The sequence below is a fragment of the Equus caballus genome, chromosome 27, assembly GCF_041296265.1.
Source record: "Equus caballus isolate H_3958 breed thoroughbred chromosome 27, TB-T2T, whole genome shotgun sequence".
Lineage (NCBI taxonomy): Eukaryota > Metazoa > Chordata > Mammalia > Perissodactyla > Equidae > Equus > Equus caballus.
The window spans coordinates 21,399,115-21,420,985 of NC_091710.1; the positions used below are offsets into that span (position 1 = coordinate 21,399,115).

The window sequence follows — 21,871 nt, forward strand, 5'->3', positions numbered from 1 at the left end:
AGGAGGGTTCAGTCATAGCCCTTCCACACTTTCTCTTTCCTGAAGGAAAGCACTTAAAGGCAAGCAGTGCAGCACAGCAGAAAGACTGCGTGCAGGGGTGGCAGATGTCGGCTCCAGTCTCAGTTCAGCCTCTTACTCCCAGTGGACCTGGACGAGTCACTGAACCTCTCTGGACCTTGAGGGCTCATCAGAAATGACAAAGTTATGGGGGCCGGCCCCGTGGCCGAGTGGTTAAGCTCCCGCGCTCCGCTTTGGCGGCCCAGGGTTTCGCCAGTTTGGATCCTGAGCACGGGCATGGCACTGCTCATCATGCCATGCTGAGGCAGTGTCACACATGCCACAACTAGAAGGACCCACAACTAAAATATACAACTATGTACTGGGGGGCTTTGGGGAGAAAAAGGAAAAATAAAATCTTAAAAAAAAAAAAAAAGACAAAGTTAGACCAGATGATCTGGAAGTCCTCATCTGGATCTGAAACACATTTTGTTTTAACCTGTCCTCCAGCAGCCTGACCATTTTAGATAGCTATTTCTGGTCCTTCCCTAATGTGCTTCTTATTTGAAGGACTTATAATAGTAGACTGTGTCCCAATAAAAGTACATTATGACTTTAATCCATAGTAAGATTTTTATTTCAAATCTCAAGCTACTTTTGACATGAAGAATTTGCCCCAGCGATATGGAGGAGGGGGCACGGATCTAGAAGTGATGGGACAGGCTTACTTACCGTGAGTCTTGAGGCTGGACGATGGCTACGCGCTGCTTCACTATTCTATCTACCTTTGAGTGTCTGCCATTCTCCATAATACAAGGTCGGAAAAAAATAATTCACTGTCAAAGCGAGAAAAGAATACCGGAATGGCAGTACTACACAGTCTTGGCATAAGGATAATTGCTTTTCACACCATTTCCCCTGGTTTGAGACAGGATCTACAAGACAGGAAATTAAGCAGAGGCACTCAAAGTTCCGCCAAAATTAAGGAAAATGAAGCAGAAAGGAAATTCTTCAACTGATGTGCAGGTTCTCAATGAGAAGATCCACGACACGGAGGGCAGGAGCAGCGAGAGGCAGTGGCACCGAGCACAGCATGAACTTACGTCCACAGAGCCATGCCGCACGCTTCACACTTAGCTGTGTGTGTATATGCACAGTACATACTCCCTAACTTTTCAACTAAGGTCAAAGCCCTACGTGAAACGGAGAGGGAGGGAATAAGACCCTCTGGCAGGCGGATGTCTCGCAGGACGTGAAATCAAAACGCAAAGAAGGGATTTCGGGGGTTAGGAAATCCTAAAGAAAATGGGATTCCTGTGGAAGAACGAGAAAGGAAAACATACATCCCAGGGAAGCCAAAGAGGCTACGGAATTATTACAGGTGCAGGCGCTTCCTCGTGATGTCGAGCAGCCCTCGGCTCTGCCAAGCCACACTCCCGGGGGCGAGGAGGGCGGGCTGCGGAGCGCCGGGCCTCGGGGACCAGAGCAGCGCCCCGAGCGGGCCGGGCCGGGGGCGGGCCTGCCCGGGCGGCCTGTTCCACCGCGGGAGGGGCGGCCGGGAAACCCCAGGACGCCGCAATGGTGTCTCCCGACGCCGGGCTGCGCAGGGGCGCTGTCCCCGGCGCCCGGCCCCGAGGCGCCCCGGTGCTCGCGGTTCCCGCAGCCCAGTGACCTTCAGCGAGGGGCGGCTCGATCCTACTCACCGACCGCTAGGCTCCGGGGCTCCAACTCCCTCCGTGACCGCTGGCTCCCGCCCGCGCCGCTGCCGCCGCCGCCGCCGCCGCCGAGGCGTGCGTCAGGACGTGCGCGCGCCTGCCCTTTGTTACGCCGCCTTGACGTGCCCCCGCGTCCCGCCCCGCCCTCGTCTACTCTCGCGCGGCGCGCGGGCCCCGAGGGGCAGGGCGTCTGGGAGGTGGGGCGGGGCGTCGCCCGCGCACCTCGCAGCAGCCCCTGGAGGGCGGGCGGCCGCTGCGCCGGGCGACCCAGGTGCCGCAGCGCCGAGGCTGTGCGCCCTGGCCCCGGCCTCCGGACCCCGCTCACCGCCGTGGCGCGCCCCCGGGATTCCGTCCCCCACACGGGGAGCGCTCCCTAAAGGGGGGTCTCCGCGTTTCTGAGCTGCGTCAGGGCCCGCGTACTGCCGCCTCCCCCGGGGTACACTAGCCTAGGTTCTGGAGGGTGAAGTCAGCCCCGCTGAGTGAGAAGAGGCTTGAATCATCAGTTACCTGGTCGTCTTGGGGCTGCTGTAGTATGCAGTGAGATACGGTTGTTTATGTAAAGAACTTAGCTCAAGGCCCGGCACGCTCCAGACAGGTGAGCTGCCATCACCCTCGACTGCCGCGGCTGCTCCCACCACCACTACTTCATCATCATCACGGAGTCTTGGTTGCCTTGCTAGTGAAGCCAAGGAGTTCAGGGGTTGCTGTAGACGATCTCCATGTTTCCTCGCAGTTGCAACTTTCCAACGTCTACCTCAACACTGATCACTCTACTCAAATCTAGGGGGTACCTGCTGGAGTCTGTAAGTGTATTTCTCATCATCTCTTCAGACTTCAAATACCTAACCCAAGCTTATCACCTCTCTAAAATTCGTCCTTCTTTAGCCCTTCTCCTTCCCGTTCTTAAAGGATATTTTTGCCTCCAGTACCAATGCCTCCCCACTAGTTTATTCTGCATATTGCTATCCGATTGCCATTCCGTGCTAAGTAATCTGATAATAAATCTTGAGAGAAAAGTTCACATTCTTTTTTTTTTTTTCTGTTTTATTTCCCAACCCCCCCCCCCCATACATAGTTGTATATCTTAGTTGCAGGTCCTTCTAGTTGTGGGATGTGGGACGCCGCCTCAACGTGGCCTGATGAGCGGTGCCATGTTCGCGCCCAGGATCAGAACCCGGGCTGCCACAGCGGAGTGCGCGAACTTAACCACTCGGCCACGGAGCCGGCCCCAAAAGTTCACCTTCTTAAACCTCAGAATCTGACTATGAGAATGATGGCTCTGCTCCAAAACACTGGACCACTCATCCCCACGCTCAATGTTACCACACCTATTTGGGACTTGAACTCAATCATTTATCCACTCATGTAACAAACCTTCCTGGAACCCTTACCATATGGCCAGTTTTTGCCAGGGTCCCAATGATGCAAAGTAGAATAATGTATTGCCATGTCTAATCTTCAACTAGATTCAGTTCCATAAAAGAAGAAATGGGACACTCTACATTTTTGTGTCCTCCCCAATACTAGGGATAGGGTTTTAAAGTGGCCACCACCATCTTAAACGCTCTTTGGATTCTTATATCTGGTCTCCTTTCCCACCCCTAGAACCAGCCAAGCTTAGAAGTGTCTGTCTGCTCTGCTAGTGTCTATTCATGTTTAAATTTTCTCACAATTCTTACCAAATATTACAGTTCCTTGTATATAATAATTTTGAAATTAAAAAATAAGTCACACACGTTACAGGCTCAATACAAATCGTGTTCATTGATTCTTTGCCCAACCAAATAGTAAACTCACTTCTTGGGTATCAACACACGCACACATGCCCAGGTGAGAGTAGGCACCCATTCACTGGCACATTCTCTAAACTTCTTTGGTGTGGGAAAGCAATCAAACTTCCCCCCCAAAGAGGAAATCAGTAAGAACTGGGTTAATATAGTTCTCTTAGGCTCCAAAGTTTTGTTTGCAAAGGTCAGTGATCTGGGCATCTCTCTGTCATGGTCATTTCTAGGCACAAAGAATACAAATGGGAGAGAGAAAGTGAGCAAGTAACGCTTGAGAATTTAGACATGGCGTGGGTTTATCTATAGAGAAGGCCTACTGCCTGATAGCATGACCAGGCTCATCGCCGGCACTAAATTCCTTGACACTGAATTTGGACTGTCTCTAGATTATTGTTGAAGGTATTTTCACATTCTACGATGAAAATACTCTTGTGCTACAAAAACTACGTGAGTAATTTTAAGTACCTGATGAAGGATAGGCCATTAAAAGAAGGGGGTCACAGTGATTAAGGTCTCAGTGAGAGGTTTAACAAACCCCATCCCATCCTAACTTTGAGCTCATTTCCCAAAATGTGCCTCTACAATCATTGTGTTTGCTGCGTGTATGACACACAGTGCTATGAACCTGGGAAGATACTCCGTTTGAAAGGTACTCTGTCCCTCAGTAGAACAACACCATAAGTGTGCTGTATAATTCCTTTCCCTTCCATGGTCACCTTTTAAATGTACAAAGTCTTTAACATTCATTAAGAGGTGAACCCACAACTGTTTACTACACAACCAGCAACACCAATGCTCATTTCCAAGCACCAAGAGAAAAAGCCAAATTAAGCAAAAGTTGTGTTCTTTTTTTTAAAAAAAAAAAAATTAGTTGTGGTAAAATACACACAACACTTACCATCTTAACCATTTCTAAGTGCACAGTTCAGTAGTGTTAAGTATATTCACATTGTTGTACACCCGATCTCTAGAAATTTTTCATCTTGAAAAATGAAAACTCAATACCCATTAAATAAAAACCCCCGGTCCGGTGGCGCAGCGGTTAAGCGCGCACATTCCGCTTTGGTGGCCTGGGGTCCGCGGGTTCGGTTCCCAGGTGCGGACGTTGCACCGCTCATCAAGCCATGCTGTGGTAGGCGTCCCGTGTATAAAGTAGAGGAAGATAGGCATGGATGTTAGCTGAGCAAAAAGAGAAGGGTTGGCAGATGTTAGCTCAGGGCTGATCTTCCTCAAAAAAAAAAAAAAAAAACCCAAAAAACAAAAAAAAATTTCCCCCTCCCCCCCAGCCCACCACCATTCTTTCTGTTTCTATGAATTTGACTACTCATACCTCATACTCACATGAAGTATAAGTGAAATCATACAAAATTTGTCTTTTTGTGACTGGCTTATTTCACTTAGCATAATATCCTCCAGGTTTATCCATGTTGTAGCATGTGGCAGAATTTCCTTCCTTTTTAAGGCTGAATAATATCCCACTGTATGTATATACCATGTTTTCTTTACCCGGTCCTCCACGGATAGACATTTGAGTTGCTTCCACCTTTTAACAATTGTGAGTAATGCTGCTATGATCGTGAATGTACAAATATCTGGGCTCCTGCTTTCAACTCTCTTGAATATATACCTCAACGTGGGATTGCTGGATCATGTGGTAATTCTATTTTTAATTTTTTTTGCAACTGCTATTTGAGATGCTATTCTTTGATATATGAGTCTGGAATTGGGAGGAGAGATCAGGCTAGTGATATAAACGTGAGAGTCATCAGAATACAGACGATGCACATGTTGGATCAGATCAATTCAACAACGCTCAGATGTAAGAAGTAGAGACTTTGCAGTTGAGAGCAAAATGAAGAAGACAAGTTTTTCAGTCCATATCTACACCGTGGTCCTCAATTTAAAAATATACAGGCTCAATTTTGCCAGTTCACGGCAGGGTGAGCACTGACTTGTAGTAATCAAACCTGCAGGAGACACTGATAAAAAGAAAGGGCTTATTTGGATAGTTGAAGTGGATAATTGAAAATGCAAAATTAACTGGAATAACAGAATAATAATACCGGAATAATAGAATCCATAGGTCAGCTCATACACTAGCAGTAGGAAAATCTACTTGGGAAACTAAATCAACATCGATAGGTTGTCTGTTACTATAAAGTTTTAAAAAAAAAGAAAAAAGGAAATGTACATATCTAGAGGTTCTGGAGATTTGACATATCCCAAAGTTCTACTTGTACAGGATTCTATGTGCCAAGCAGCTGAAAAAAAACTTGGCTGAGCAGAACATCCTGTTGGATGAGTATGGTAAACCACTTTTCTTTGCCCAGCTCTCTATTTTCTAAAATTCACTCTCATCTACCGTTATCCACCCATTAAAACAATGGCTGCCTTCCTGGGATTCTCAAGGAAAGAAAAGGGGAGCTTCCAATTACTTTAATAATAATTTTTAAAGTCTAGTGGAAATCACATATATAAATAAGGCCACTTAATTAAGCTAACTAAGATGTAATTTTTGGCAAACATCTACTCATCTTTTTGGGACTCACTTCTGGCATTAACTCCAAAAGGAAGTTTTCTCTGATTTCTCCCTTAGGGTGGATTCTTCATGAGTCCCTAACACTCTCTAGGTGCCTCTCACATTACTTATTTTTATTGATGATCTGTTTAGATGTCTGGCTCCCCTCACTGGACTGTAAATTTTGTTTTATTCATCTTTCTGTCCCCATAATGTCTGGCACAGAGAGGTTGTTCAATAAATGTTGAATGAGGGAAAACTACATGATGAGTACCAGAAACTTGACAAATTACATACGTATTTAATAAAATTGTGAAAAGAACTAGTACTTAATGCATCAAATTTGGTAGACAATACTTGGGGTATGTGGGAAAAACAGTAAAAGGGGTTCTTAACAGTAAAAATATCAGAGCTCCCTGAATGCAAACATTAGCTAGATGGAAAAAGTGGTCTTAATTGGACCAGTTTTTCTTAGTCTGGATGTTTCAGAGGTCAAGAGAGCCCTGAACTACAACTGCTTTTTTGAGATTATCACTATTCAAAAAAAAAAAAGAATTACAGGATTACAATTGTGGCATATAGTACATGTGTGTATTTCCAAAATTATCGATTTTAACAGAAAAGGGGGCAAATAACACAGTTGTACTATTTACAAGATAAGGTTTATAAAAATATCAAATATTAAATCAAAGTGCACTACAGGCAATGTGGTCGGTCAATGAAACACCAAAGTGAAATTCAAAGATGACTAATGCATCTTTTTTCAATCTGGTTAGCTATCTCTGTGGTTGTACATTTTGGGGAGAAAGAATTTCTGTCTACTGTTCAAATGTTCTTTCAGCTAGTCTAATAATCAAGTTGACATGAGACAGATTAACAGAAAAACATTGAATTTTGTACATATGGGAACCCCACATACATGAGAGGTTCGAAGACAGAAAGGTAAAATGAGGTGTATCTGCTATCTTGAGCCAAGGAATGGGATGGGGGCCTGGGGCTTCAGTGAGGAGGAGAGTCATTCACAGGATGATAAGAAGAGCAGATGTTTGGTAATTAGATGTTTGCCCTGCCATACAGATAGGTCATAAAAAGTTATTTCTGGTAATAACTCTTATTATGGGCAAGTCTCCCAATTTAAATTCTTTAAGGGAGAGGTAAAAGTTTCGCTTGAGCCCGCAGGGTCTCGTTTGTTTTTAGCTCAAAATATTCCACATGCCAAAGTGGCACGTCTTGGGGAGGACTGTTCCGAACCCCGTCATACTTCATTGGAGTGTAACTTCATCAGAGATAATATCAAAAGTCTTAGATTTCAGGCCCCCTATAACTGTAAAACCTGACCCACGTGGTCTTCCACGACTTCCCCTCCCCAGTGGTAGGACCTGACCTGAGTTGTATTTTTTCAGAGGCTCATTGATGAGATTTCAGAAACCCTAGTTTCATTAGAAATATACTACAACACATTCTAGAGGTAAATCACCTTTAGAGCTGGCTACTCATGTTTTTCTGTTGATTCGTACCAGCTTTAATTTGGGAGAGCGACCCCCAATCCTGACAGCATACCCTGTGGGTACCACTCACCTATTCCTGATCATCCCTTAATGGAGGCAGGGCTAGAAGGCTGGAGAGGGAGCAGGAGGAAACAGGTGCAGTTATGAAAGCGTTCCTTATCAGATGAGGAAGCTGCAGCTGTGTTCAGAGCGGCCCTGGAAGCCGGTGTGTTTGGCTGCTTCTAGCTTTACGCTGTTAACCACCTGGTTGTTTTACAGATTGAATCAGCTGGGGCAGGCCCTTTAGGGAGAAAAAGAGAATGCTGCTTGCTCAGCCACAATGATTGCATTGATATAGCCTGCCACCGGCACAAACAAATATAGCCCAAGAAGTCAAGGAATCAGAAGAGAGAAACATTCTTTTTAAACACATATTTAAAATTTGTCATCCACGAACAGTAATCTGAGAGAATGAGCAATCTCCGAAAAGAGGCTAAAATCTTCTGAAGACTGAAGATCTCAGAGCATTGCAAGTTGAAGCGAGGGGCCTACCTGGCACAAACATTCACTTATTATTCCAACCCTTACCTCCTGAGCATTCCAGGGCTGCCAGCCTGGGGGCCAGCTGGGTGGATGGCAGTCCTGGTCCAGCCTTTCCAGGCCCTGAGGGTGGCAAACAGTTCAATAAGCAGTTTCCATATAGGGTGATAAATACAACAGGGGAGGGACGGGCCTAGGAACAAAGGTCAGGTTTCTGGGTCTTGGTAAATTATGCACAAAACAGCTAAAAATGTTTTTGTTTTTTTTTAAGTGCATCTGTTTTGAGGTAGACAGAGTTTCCCCAGACTTTTACCTGCTAAAGAGGGGGAAAGGTCAAGTGTTTACAACGTGAACCACTGAAGATGCTTTAATGAACTTTTCTTTAGGCAAAAGTTGAAGCAGCAGTACAATTTCAAGTTACCAGAAAGCTGGCCCTTTCCACCTGGAGAGGAAAGTGTAAGAGCTCCTTCCTGTGCTGGGTGCCTCCTGCTTTCAATGCAAAGAACCCTCCCCGGCCCTCCCCCACTCCACACAGTCCTTACAGCCACTCTGCCAGGCCTGTTAAATAATGACACATAAAAGCTTTATTTACATTTCTTCTGTTTCCACACTCCAAAGGCTCCTCTGCAAAGGGTAAAGGGCGCCATTCCCAGCATCTCCCTAAAGGAAATTTCAGCCCTTTGGTCAGGAAGTGGGCTCCCCTTGTGAGAGAAGAATGCAAAGCATTCAAGGCTTTCTGGGGGCTGGGAGTTGTGTCCCTCCTGTCTCCCCACTGTGAATTCAGGAGAAAGAAGAGTCTGAATAAAGTTCCAGAAGCGATAGGAATAGCACATCCTGGGTGAGGAATTCAAGCTTTGCCTCTGCAGAAAAAGTAACCACAGACGGCTCACCCTGTCTGTGGGCCCTCACAGAGCTCACTTACATTGTGATGAGCGTGACTGAGAACTGGGCACCAAACAACAGGTTTGCCCTTGATTGTTTTCCCCAACAACAGAAGCAGAACTGAATGGTGCCCACCGGCCTGGGGGACCTAGTGGCAACATGGCTTGGAAGGCGAAGCTGTCAGTCTCGCTTCTGCAAGGACTGGCCGTGTGAACACTAGGCACTTCTTGGAAGGAGCCCTGACATCAAAGGTGATGCGCATCTGCCTTGCCTTCTGGAACCCAGCCTGCCTGCTAGACAGCGCCTCGCAGGAAGCCCCCTGCCCAGCACGCTGCTCCGGGCGCACACTCTGCACCTGCAGGCACCTCTGGAACCCCCGAACCCTGCCTGGGTGCGGGGAAGCCCAGAGCGTAGGTGGTGGCTCTGGCCAGCCAGGTGGCTCAGGGCGCAGGAAACTGAACATGGGACACGTGTCTGCCCACAGCATCTTCAAACTTGTACACGGATGTCAACGAGATCCCCTTCGTGTCTGCAAACACTACTCGCTTCTTGGGTCTCTGGGGTTCATGCAGTCGTACCAGGAAGGAGTAGAAGGAGGCCTGGGACTGCAGCTCTACCAGGCCAGGCCGCGGGAGCTGCTGCGGGGAAGGGCTGTGGCTGAGGCAGAGGTGCATGGGGCTATACACAGAAGACACGCTGGCAGCACTGGGACCTGTGACAAAAGGGGAAGGAAGTTCTGATGACAGAGCAGAAGGACCAGGCCTTCTCAACTGCAGCTTGCCACATCACTGCCCTTCTCCTCCCCTGGGTCCCCAGCCCACAAGTGTCTGATGAAACTGAATAAAAAGCAGCACAGGTAAGAAGTGGCAGTGGGTTGGGCACCTAGTAACAGCCGTCAGTTCCTGGAGACAAGAGCACTTACCTCATGCAGCTCCAGGCAGCAGTGCGTGGCAGAGATGTCTGTTCCTCTTGTCTGAGACCAGTTTCCCAGTTTCCCCAGCAGGAACTATTTATGCGCTCCCGACCCCCAGAGGGCCACCAGCACTGAGGCCCGGGCCCTGGGGAGGCAGCCAATCAGAAAAGGGGAAATGCCAAACCCTGGGGGAAATGAAAAGGATGTGATAAGAAATGTGACTCGGGCACTTTGTCCCAGGCCTCCAGCACGCCACTGCTGACCGAGCAGCCTTAGACGTCACTCCTGGGTTACCTGTGGCAGGTGTCTATGATAAGGAGAGCACAGTGAAACAGACAGGCTTCGAGGGAGGTTCCCAGCTTGCTTCCCCAGGGTTCTAACGCACTTCTCTGCCTCTCTGTGAGGGAGTACACTTTGCTGCTTTTCCTCATTCGCCCTACCCACTCTTTGGCCTCTCATCTCCACTGTGGGGTTTCTTCCCAGGCACACTTCTGTTACTGCCTTCTCTGTTTCCGTTTCTGTGTCGATTTACTCCTCTGTATCCCTCTGTGTCTGTGATCCAAAGAGAGAGGAAGGTCAGTGGGTGTGGCACTCACTGGCCAATGTCGGAGCACCCAGAGGGCCTTGGGCATGGATCTCTCGTTCAATCACTTGTGGCCCGAGTGACAGGATCATAGGACAGACAGTACCCAGGTAAGGAGTCCCGCCTGGGGCACCTGGACCACTCCTGGGCTCTGCAGCTGGACACGGTCAGACCGTCTCAGGTGGTGGATGACTTTCCTGGTGTTCTTACCTCTGGCATGCTGCCCAGTCTCCTTCGCAGACCCAGTTTACTCTCCCCACCCCTTCAATCAGTCTTCCCTATTTTTCACTTTATGCCTCTTCCTTGGGAGCCTTTACCCAATTTCGACAACTATTCAATTACTTTCCTATGCTAACTCCCAAGTCTTTATCTCAGCCCAGACCTTTTTCTTGTGCTCCAGACTCCTAGAGAATGGTTCTATTTCTTGATCTGGTTTGTGGTAACACAGATGTGTTCCCTGTGTAATTTCCTGTCTGTATGTTTTACTCCAATCAATCAAAAGTTCATTTAAAAAAAAAAAACAAACCAGCAAGAAGGTAAAATTGTTAATTATATAGTGGTTTGGATATTTTATTTTTACCAAAATGGCCTCAGAATATATATAGGCAATGTGCATTTTTCACGTAATACACAGTGGATGTCTTTTCATATTAGTGTATTATAGACGTAGCTCATTTTTCACCATGGTGCATGGTGTTTATCATATGGGTCCGCCATACTCTGCTACAGACATTTAGGTGGTTCTCAATTTTTTTGGTAATAAAATGGTGCAACTAACACTCTTGTATACATACATTCGCGTATGTGTGTGAGAATTTCTCCATGACAGATATTTAGAATAAAGCCTGTTCAAAGGGTAGGCACATTTAAAATTCTGATAGTACTGCCAAATTGCCTCCAGAAAGGCTGTATATCTTTATAATTTCACCAATAATCTTTAAGAGTTGACCTTTTTTCATACCTTCACCATCACTAAAAATGATCAAATTTTAAAATATTTGCCAATATGATAAGTAAACAGTATCTCATGATTGTTTTCATTATATTTTTAAATAAAAATGGTATGTAGTATTTTTTCATATATTTATCAACGATTTCCATTTCAGTGAAATGCATATTCAAACCTTTTGCCAATTTTCAAAGCCATTTGTATATTTTAAATATACAGAAGTAATAGCAGCTCCTGGATTAATGTAAGATACTGGCGCAGTGGGCTGTCTGTCTGGAAGAAAATAAAGGTAGACTCTTACCTCACACCAAAAATAACTGAAGAATTTAATTTAAAAACTATACAAGGAAGAATTATTGGAGAGTATTTATATAATTTTGGGGTGGGAGAAATTCTGTATGGCTAAAGACAGCATCAACAAATCAACAAACCAAAGACTAGGAAAACATGTTTGTAGATGTTTGACCAACCTGGTGATGTTACTGTTTCTTGAGTCAGGTTTTTTTAGGAAGATTAGCCCTGAGCTAACTGCTGCCAATCTTTCTCTTTTTGCTGAGGAAGGCTGGCCCTGAGCTAACATCCATGCCCATCTTCCTCTACTTTATATGTGGGATGCCTACCACAGTATGGCTTAGCGAGTGGTGCCATGTATGCACCCAGGATCCAAACCGGTGAACCCGGGGCCACCAAAGCTGAATGTGTGCACTTAACCGCTGTGCCACCGGCCGGCCCCTTGAGTCAGTTTTGATCCTTTGTAATTTCTTAAAAAATCAGCCATTTCCTCTAAACTTTAAATTTAATGATATGAAGTTAAGCATAGTGTTTTCTTAATTTTTAAAAAGCTCCACATTATCTGTAGTTCTTTTATTATTCCTAATATCCTTTATTTGTGTTTTCTATTTTTTTCATGGTCAGACTTGAGGTTTTCTTATTTAATTTGTTAGATATACTGATTTTCTTGTTGTCTAGTTCATTGTTTTTTGTTTTCATTTTATGATTTCCCCTTTTATTTTTCTACCTTTTTCAGTGGAATATATATTTCATTTATTTTCAATCTTCTATGTTTTCCAAGAAATGCATTTAAGATTGTAAATTTTCCACAAAGAAAAACTGTGCATTTTTACACCCAGCTCTTTTATTGTCACTTATTTCTAAATAGGTTCCAGTTCCCATTTTAGTTTTCTCTTTGAGACAAGAATTACTTTTATGATTGTAACTGAAATTTCTAAGGGATTATATCGGGGGAGGCTATATTTTTCATGCTGCTTTTGAGTTGTCTTATGGGCATCCTTCCTTCCTTCCTTATGTAACAAACACTTACAGAGCCCTGCCATGTGCCAAACAATGTGTTAGGTGCTGAGGTAAAAGGTGAACAAAACTGGCAAGGGGCTGACCACGTGGGGTTTAATTTCTACCATTCAGAAAATGTGGTCTTTGTTACCTCTATTCTGAGGAATTTATTGAGATTTTCTTTGTTGACTAGTATGTGAACAAATTTTCTAAAAAAAGGGAAATGTTGTCTAAATTTGTTAAAATGAAGCTTTCTCACTTGATCTTCAAATTCTGAGAAAAGAATGCTCAAGTCTCCCATGATGATTGTTTTTTTCTCAAATTCATACATTCTCTAACAGTTTATACCTTATATTATTGTAACGCTATGTTGTTTGGTGTGCAAAGGCTCAGTGCTATTATATCTTCTTGGTGATTTTTTCTTAGATCAATGGATGGTAAACCTCTTCATCCCATTTATTTTTTTTGCCCTGAATTCTATGTTGATACTTCTCTTGCTACCCCTATTTTGCTTTGCTAATATCAGTCTGTTATAGGTGTGTTTATTTTTCTATTATTCACTTTTCTGTTATTTTAACTGTGAAGCTATTTTGGGGGAACAGAAAGTAGCTGGATTGTATTTTTCTAGATTTCTCATCTTCTCATTCTTTGTATTTTCAGTAAGCTCTAGGTTTCCAATTGACCTCCATTTGTTTGTCTCTATTCACATTGGCTAATGCCACGCATCCGGCTCAGCGTGATCCCTGCGTTGCTACCAAAGCCAATGTAGACTGATAGCACAGTTCCTCAAGCAACTATTCACACCTCTTTTTAACAGGATTGTGTGCATTTATCCTGAACACCTAAACCTCCCAAATCTGTCAAACACAGAGACACACATGTGTGTGCTTGCATAAGCAAAGTTTCAAAGATTCTAAAACCTTTCATCGACCAATAGATCTTGTGTGAGAAGAACACATTCAACCAAAGTGAGAACTGGGAAAGCTCTCCCGCAAGCTGAGCAACCTTGCTACTAATGTAGCCGGAAACCAGGCAGTTGGGCAGGCAGTGCCTGTGTAAGAGCCATCTACAGAGGGCTAGACACATTTCTGCTGGACAAGCAGTGTGGGGTCAGGAAAGATGACTGATTTCCTGAGTCAGAAGTGCTGGATTCCAATCTTGGCCAAGCTGCTTACTCGGGATTATGGAAAAGCCATGATACATCTGTCAACGGGAAAGTGCTATCTGTTTACATCAATGCATTATAGAAGAAGGCAATAATGAATTAACAATTTATATAGGCATTCATATTTTAGAATTCTCAAAAACCTTTTATACCTCATCTCACTTTTTCCTTACAACAACCCTGTTATGTTGGTATTATTATTATCCCTATTTTACAGAATGTTGCTATGTGCCATCAAGTCGGCTCCAGCTCCTCTGATTGCCTATGAGCGAGTGTGGTCCGCAGGGTCCCGTCCTCGACAGCCCACCTCAGCTCCTGCAGGCTCACGCCTGTGGCTTCCTTTATGGAGTCAATCGTCTCAGATTTGGTCTCCCCCTTTTCCTGCCGCCTCCTGCTTCTCCCAGTACTACTGTCTTCTCCAAAGAATCCTGCCTTCTCCTGATGGGCCCAAAGCAGGACAGCCTCACTTTTATCATCACTGCCTCCAGCGACAGTTCAGGTTAATTTGCTCTAGGACCCACTTGTTCCTCTTCCCGGCAGTCCAGGGTGTCTGTAGAGCTCTCCTCCAACACCATATTTCAAGCGAAGCCGTCTTTCCTGTGGGCCTTCCTCACTGTGCAGCTTGTGCTCTCGCACACAGTAACTGGGAAAACGAGGATGTGGAGGGTCTCGGCCTTGGTCTCTAATGACACTTCCTTACACTTGATGATCTTTCCTAATTCTCCCATTGCTGCCCTTCCGAGTCTCAGGCTTCTCTTGAGTTCTTGGCTGCAGCCTCCAGAGAAATCGATGACTGAACCGAGGCGAACATAATCTTTAACAATTTCAATGTCTTCCTTGTCTACGTCAAAGTTGTGTAGTTCTTCTGTAGTCATGATTTGTCTTCTTGATGTTCAGATGCAGACCTGCTTTGGCACTTTTGTCTTTTACTTTCATCAGAAGTTGTTTCAAGTCATTGCTGCTTTCTGCCAGTGAGATGGTGTCATCTGCATACCACAGATTGTTGATATTTTGTCCACTATTTTCACTCCTCTGTCAAATGTCCAGCCCAGTTTTTTGTATGACATGTTCTGCATAGAGATTAAACAGATAGGGAGATAAAATGCACAGTCTGACACCTTTGCCTGTAGGAAACCATTCTGTCTCTCCATATTCTGTCCTGACAGTGGCCTCTTGTCCACAATACAGGTTACGCATCAGGACAATCAAGTGTGGAGGCCTGCCCATGTCTTTCAGAGCAACCTATAGCTTTTTGTGACCCACGCAGTCAAAGGTTTTACTGGAGTCTGCATAGAACATAGACTACCCTTCTTCTGAAATTCTTTGGAGCATTCCTGTAGCCAATGAACAATTGCAATTAGATCTCACGTGCCTCTCCCTTGCTGAAACCCGGAGTGGGCATCAGGCATTTTCTGCTCCATATAAGGTAAGGGCCTTTGCTGCAGCACCTTGAGCATCACTTTACTTGCATGGGAAACTAGAGCCGTGGTCCTATAGTTACCGCAGTCCTTGGCAGCTCCTTTCTTGGGGATTGGGATGTGTATTGAGCATTTCCAGTCTGTAGGGCATTGTTTCGTCTTCCAGATCTGGTGGCATATTCTTGCTAGGACTGGCAGATTCAGTCTCTGAGGCTTGAAACAATTGTATCCATAGCCACCTATCCCTGTGACTTACTGTTTCCCAGTGCTTTCAGGGCAGCTTTCACTTCACTTTCTAGCATTACGGGTTCTTCCTCATAGGAATCTTCCTCAAAGGAATCTGCCCACCTTCTGTCTATTCTGTGCACCGCCTCAGTGTACCATTTCCACTTTCCCTCTATCTTCTCCAATCAGATAGTGTGCTTCCCTTTTGGTCATTCAGCATTCGCAGACTAGGTCTACATTTCCTTTTGATTTCCTGAATCTTCCGGAAGAGACCTCTTGTTCTTCCTTTTTTATTGTTTTCTTCTATCTCTTTGCAGCGGCCATTAGAGTGGTTCTCTCTTTTTTGTTGTTTTTTTTTTTTCCTTTTTTTAGGAAGATTGGCCCTGAGCTAACATCTGTTGCCAGTCTTCCTCTTTTTTTTCTCCCCCATGCCCCAGTACATAGTTGTCTAACCTAATTGTAAGTTCTTCTAGTTCTTCCACGTGCGACGCCGGCTCAGCATGGCTTGATGAGTGGTGTGTAGGTCCATGCCCAGGATCCGAACCAGCGAACCCTGGGCTTCTGAAGCAGAGTGTGTGAACTCAACCACTCTGCCATGGGGCTGGCCCCATAGTGGTTCTCTTTATCTCTATGTGACAGTCACTAAAAAACCTCGCTCAGGATTCTAACCCTGCTTTTGTCACCTTTTACTTTTGCTTCTCACCTGTCCTTAACAATTTTTAGTGTTACTTGTCATCCATCTCAGTTTTTCTTTTTTTTTTTACCTTCAAGCATTTTCTTTCTGCATTCTTCCTTAATGACATTTCTGGTTTCAGTTCATAGTTCTTCTGGTTCTCAATTAAGTTCATCAATGTAAATTCACTTTATGTGGGCTTTAATTTTGTCGTTTACGTTATATTTTGGCACTATGATTCTTTTAGCGCTCGGCTTCAGCTTCCGTCTGACATTTAATATGGACAGTTCATGGTCAGGACCACAATCTGCTCCTGGTCTTGTTTTGGCAGAGAGAATACAGCTTCTCCACCTCCTGCTTCCAATTACATAAGCTGTTTGATTTCTATATTGGCCACCAGGTGATGTCCACATAGACAGTCGGCTGTTTGGTTGCTTGGGGCGTGCATTTGTGACGGACAGATTGTTGGCTTCGCAGAAATCCACGAGCCGGTCTCCTGCTTCATTTCTGACCCCTTGTCCAAATTTTCTGACCATGTTCGATTCTGCTTTATTTCCTGCTTTTGTATTCCAGTCACCTATAATTATCAGCATGTCTTGTTTTGGTATATGATCAATATCTTCTTGGATACTTGCATAAAAGCTTTCAGTTTCATCTTCTTCAGCATCTGTAGTTGGAGCATAGACTTGGATGATGGTTGTGTTAATAGGTTTTCCCAGAGGTCTGATTGATATTATTTCATATCAATAATTGTAGCCCCTAACTGCCTGTGCTACATCTTGCCTTCTTGTTATAGCCACCCCGTTTCTTCTGAGTTTGTCATTTCCAGAGAAGAACACTGTGTACTTGTCCCACTGAAAGTGTGCCATCCCAGCCCATTTTAGTTTGCTAACACCAAGCACTGTGATACTTAAACGTTCCATTTCTCACTTTACACTTTCCAGTTTACCTTGGTCCCAGCTTCTCACGGTTCATGTTCCAGTCATGTGTGTGGTTCAGCCTGGGACTTTCCTCTAACCTTTATGCATGTCAGCCGGTAGATGTCCTCCCGGCTTTGGTCTAGTTGCGTCATGACAACAGTGCTATTTGTCCTTGTTCTTGCTCTTCCCCAGTCACTGTTGGAGTGCCTTCGTACCTGGGGGGCTCGTCTTCCAGCACGATCTCATATTTAATTTTGGACCATCTTATCATAGGGTTCTTAAGGTAAAAAAAATTGCACAGATAAGGAAGAAATTTCTCCAAGGTTCCCAAGTTAATAAAAATGCCAAGTCAGGACTTGAGCCTAGTTTTCTTGACTCCAACTCCCAGGATCATTTCACTGTACCCTGCACCGTGTGAAAACATTTTGAAAAACAAAACGCATCTTGCAAATATAAGGAATTAGTGTTAATTTTCTGAAAGAGGCATATGTGGGACTGTGCATAAATCTGTAGAAGACTGCTGGACAGCAGGCAGATTGAAAACTGGAAGAAAGCTTGAAAGATTTTCTGGTCCAGTCCTTTGCACATGTTAGGCAAGCAAGTGTTTAAACCTTTCAGGACAGAAAAATATCTATTAATTTTTTGGCATCGCTAAGACTCTAGCTTCTACAACCTTCTTGGGTAGACCATTCCAGTGTTTTGTTATCTGGATGACAAAGAGCCTTTTCTTCATGACACAATATAGGTCTCTTTCCTCTTCCTAGAAAGTTCTAGACTTCGCTTTCTTAGTCACTTGTCACTTTTCTGACTCTTTTGTTCTCTATATATGTTCCTGAGTGTGCTGACACGCTTTAGAAAAGCAGCTTGATTTTTACAAGACTCCTATTTTTTTCTTATTGTTTTCTTTCTACTACTCATAATATAGAAAATTTTGGTCTTTTAACATTCATTAAAAAAAAGTTGCAGGGCCGGCCCGGTGGTACTGCGGTTAATTCACATGTTCTGCGTCTCGGCGGCCTGTGGTTCGCCGGTTTGGATCCCAGGTGCGGACATGGCACCGCTTGGCAAGCCATGCTGTGGTAGGCATCCCACATAGAAAGTGGAGGAAGATGGGCACAGATGTTAGCTCAGGGCCACTCTTGCTTGGCAAAAAGAGGAGGATTGGCAGCAGATGTTAGATCAGGGCTAATCTTCCTCAAAAAAAAAAAAAAATTAAAAAAAAAAAGTTGCTTAATTCCTTCCTTCTTCCTGGGAATTAAATAATTGCCTAACAATTTCCTCTTGAATTTTTCATCCCACAAAACTAATTTGTCTTTAGAAACCAGGATCGAATTGGGGCAGCAGACCTAGTTTATCCCTCTAATTACCACACGCAAACTGATGGTCTCATCATTGATCATCGTGTCCCGATCCCAAGCTGTTCTGGGTAATTCACTAAAATTAAGCAGTTTCATTTTAAAGGTCACTGGAGTCTAAGGCGTCTTGGTTGGCTGTGAATTACAAGCAGTAAGGAAGGCCCAGCTTCCCAGCTGACGGAGGACAGAGCCGGACCTTTCTCAGAGTCTCCCGGGGATGGAAATTCCATGGATCTTTTGAGTGCGGTCTCAGTCAGTTTGTGCCACCATAACAAAATACCGTAGACTGGGGGCTTAAAGAATACTATTTATTCATTTATTTTAAAGATTTTATCTTTCCTTCTTCTCCCCAAAGCCCCCCTGGTACATAGTTGTGTATTTTTAGTTGTGGGTCCTTCTAGTCGTGGCAGGTGGGACGCCGCCTCAGCGTGGCCTGATGAGCGGTGCCATGTCTGCACCCAGGATCCAAACCAGCGAAACCCTGGGCTGCCAAAGCAGAGTGTGTGAACTTATCCACGCGGCCACGGGCTGGCCCCTGAATAGGACATTTATTTCTCACGGTTCTGGAGGCTGGGAGTCTGAGATCAGGGTGCCAGCATGGATGGGTTTTGGGGAGAGCCCTCTTCCTGGCTTGCAGATGGCTGCCTTCCTGCTGTGTCCTCATACGGTGGACAGAGAGTGCTTTGGTCTCCTCTTCTTAAAAGGGCACTAATCCCATTATTGAGGCCTCACCCTCATGACCTCATCTAAACCTAATCACGTCCCAAAGAGCCCACCTTCAAATACCATCGCCTTGGGGATTGGGGCTTCAACATATCAATTTTGGGGAGCACAACCTCTCAGTCCATAGCAATTGCCCAGTCCACTATTTTTTCTCCTTGGTAGTCCAGAGGCTTGCCTCATATTCAGAGCACATTTCTTTTGATGTTAAGTAATTTTATTCTTGTTTGGTTCTATTTAAAAATGACTTACTGTTTAGCATTATTCTAAAAATTCTTCTTTATTTTTAAGAATATATTTATATTTTTTCTCTCTTCCCCTAATTAAGCTAAAGAATTCCTTTCCTGGGGGCCAGCCCTATGGCATGGTTAAGTTCACATGCTCCGCTTTGGCGGCCCAGGGTTCACAGGTCCGGATGCTGGGCACAGACCTAGCATGCTTGTCAAGCCATGCTGTGGCTGCATCCCACATAAAATAGAGGAAGATTGTCACAGATGTTAGCTCCGTGACAATTTCCCTCAAGCAATAGGAGGAAGATTGGCAACGGATGTTAGCTCTGGGCCAATCTTCTTCATAAAACAAGTAAACAAACAAATGAAAAAACCCAAAAACAAAACAAAAAAGGAATTCCTTTCCTCATGAGGTCTGTTTTTTATACCTTTTATGATTTTGCTTAATCATTTAACTGTAGCGTCAAAAAGGAAGCATATACACCAACATTCTACTGGTGGTTATTTTAGGATGATGAGATTTTTAGATGATTTTAATTTTCTTCTCTCAGCTTTTCTTTTCTTTCCAAACTGTTTACAATGAAATGTATATTTTAGTAATTTAAATAAAGTTAAAACTAAAAGCCACTGTAATGAAAACAGTGTGGTTTTAGACTAGAACAAATTAATAGACTAATGGGAAAGGACAGCCAAGAAACACACACACATACATATTTGGAATTTGACAGTATTAAAAGAGGGAAAGAATGAACTATTCAATAAATCATGCTGGGATAATTGGCTATCCATATGGAAAAACCGTTCAATTCCTACATTACACCATATCCCCAGATTAATTTTAGATGCATTAAATATCTCAACATGAAAGGCAAAACTCTAAAAGTTTGGAAGAAAATACTGGAAAATTCATCTATGTCCTTGGGGTAAGAAAAGATACCTAATACATAAGAAGCACAACCATAAAGAAAATTAACTACATTCAGTTGACTTTTTCTGCATGATAAAGGACACAATGAGAAAAGTCAAAAGGCACACCACAGACTAGGAGAAGGTATCTACAATGTATATAACCAACAGAGGATTAGTATGCACCATATATGACGCGACATACATTACTATAATCCTACTTATCCTACAGTTGTCCCCACGCATGAATGAAATGACACATGTACAAGGCTATTCAATGTAGCACTGTGTGTAGTAGCAACAATTTGGAAACAATCTAAGTAATGATTTCTAGGGGATGAGTCAAGTAAACTATGGTATATTCATGCAATGAGATTCTATGTAGCTGAAAAAGAAATACAGGACCTTATCTATGTAACAAAATGGAAATATCTCCAGGATGAACTGTTAGGTTGAAAAAAAAAAGGTATCTGTTTTCTGTGTGTTTGAGACCTTTTTTATTTTTTTAAAAAAAGACTGGCACCTGCGCTAACATCTGTTGCCAATCTTCTTTTTTTTCCTTCTCCCCAGAGTCCCCCGGTGCATAGTTGTGTATTCTAGTTGTGAGTGCCTCTGGTTGTGCTGTGTGGGATGCTGCCTCAGCATGGCCTGATGAGTGGTGCCGTGTCCGCGCCGAGGATCCGAACCAGCGAAACCCTGGGCCGCCAAAGTGGAGCGCACGAACTTAACCACTCGGCCACGGGGCCAGTCCTGAGATCTTTTATAATGAATAAAGATGAAGCTAGGTTGTTATGAATGATGAATTCTCTGCTGCACAAAGAATCAAGAAGTCACCTAGTGAAGTCCAGTGACACTGCTATGGCCCAGTGCTGCTGAACAGATGGCGTAGGAGGTGGGTAAACAAGGGATGATCCCCCGAAAGCTTACGAACTGCTCGGGAAGTCTAGGCCCCCAGTTCCCGTAAATGGTAGTAGGGTCAGGGGAAATCTAGTCCACTGAGATCCTGGTCACTGGAGGAAGGAGGTGATGACAGCAATCATTCCCACTGGATCTAACTCTGTAAAACATGCAAGCAGGACTCCTTAGGGCTGTAGCTGCTACTGTTTCTATCTGCCCAGCCATTTCTCCATTTGCATTTCTGCTTACATATTCTAGCTCCTACTCTGGTTGGGCCAATCTTAGTCATAGTGTTTGGTTCAAGGGGTGGGCACATGCCCCAAACTAGGGCTTTAAAACACAAAGCTGAGACCAAGATGCCTTTATTCCGTGTTAAGCTGGAGTGGTGTAATCGTGTGGCTACCTGCTGCTCTATTTGCTGCCATGAGGAGAAACTCCACCTGCAGGAGAGAATAAGGTCAAAGCACACAGAGAAACAGAAGAGACAGAGAGTGGGACACGCACACACACTCTCAAGGTAGCGTTGGAATCTGTGGGCCTAGTTCGTCATTGGAGGCCAGCTGCTATTTTAAATTATAGGAGGCAGTAAATCTCCTTTTTCCTGAAGTTAATTTAGGTTGGATTTCATCACTTGCAACGAGAATCTCTGATCCTACAAGTCCCTTCACACCCATTCTCTACACTTGTCCTTGAGTTACCTTAGC

The 21,871-nt window shown here is 44.3% G+C and overlaps 1 protein-coding gene and 2 long non-coding RNA genes across 13 annotated transcripts in view; 1 reads left to right on the plus strand and 2 right to left on the minus strand.

The window, feature by feature from the left end:
• The window catches only part of GPAT4 (glycerol-3-phosphate acyltransferase 4), a 36,121-nt gene extending 34,247 nt beyond the window's left edge, over positions 1-1,874 (minus strand). For 5 of the 11 annotated variants that reach the window (XR_011433366.1, XR_011433367.1, XR_011433363.1 and 2 more), the window contains exon 1: positions 1,701-1,864. The gene's annotated coding sequence lies outside the window, so the exon portion shown is untranslated. Of the gene's footprint in view, positions 1-729 lie in introns of all 11 variants that reach the window. The other 6 variants (XR_011433368.1, XM_070253379.1, XM_023630587.2 and 3 more) reach the window with 5 other exon arrangements.
• Positions 1,875-2,381: 507 nt separating this feature from the next.
• Positions 2,382-21,062, plus strand: LOC102148621 (uncharacterized). Its single transcript, XR_289601.4, has 3 exons — positions 2,382-2,515; positions 8,428-9,779; positions 20,841-21,062. It is a non-coding gene; the product is annotated as an uncharacterized lncRNA (long non-coding RNA).
• Positions 9,510-10,407, minus strand: LOC111770911 (uncharacterized). The gene is made up of 3 exons (XR_011433369.1): positions 10,131-10,407; positions 9,846-10,021; positions 9,510-9,635 (listed from the first exon to the last, which is right to left on the minus strand). It is a non-coding gene; the product is annotated as an uncharacterized lncRNA (long non-coding RNA).
• Positions 21,063-21,871: the final 809 nt, after the last annotated feature.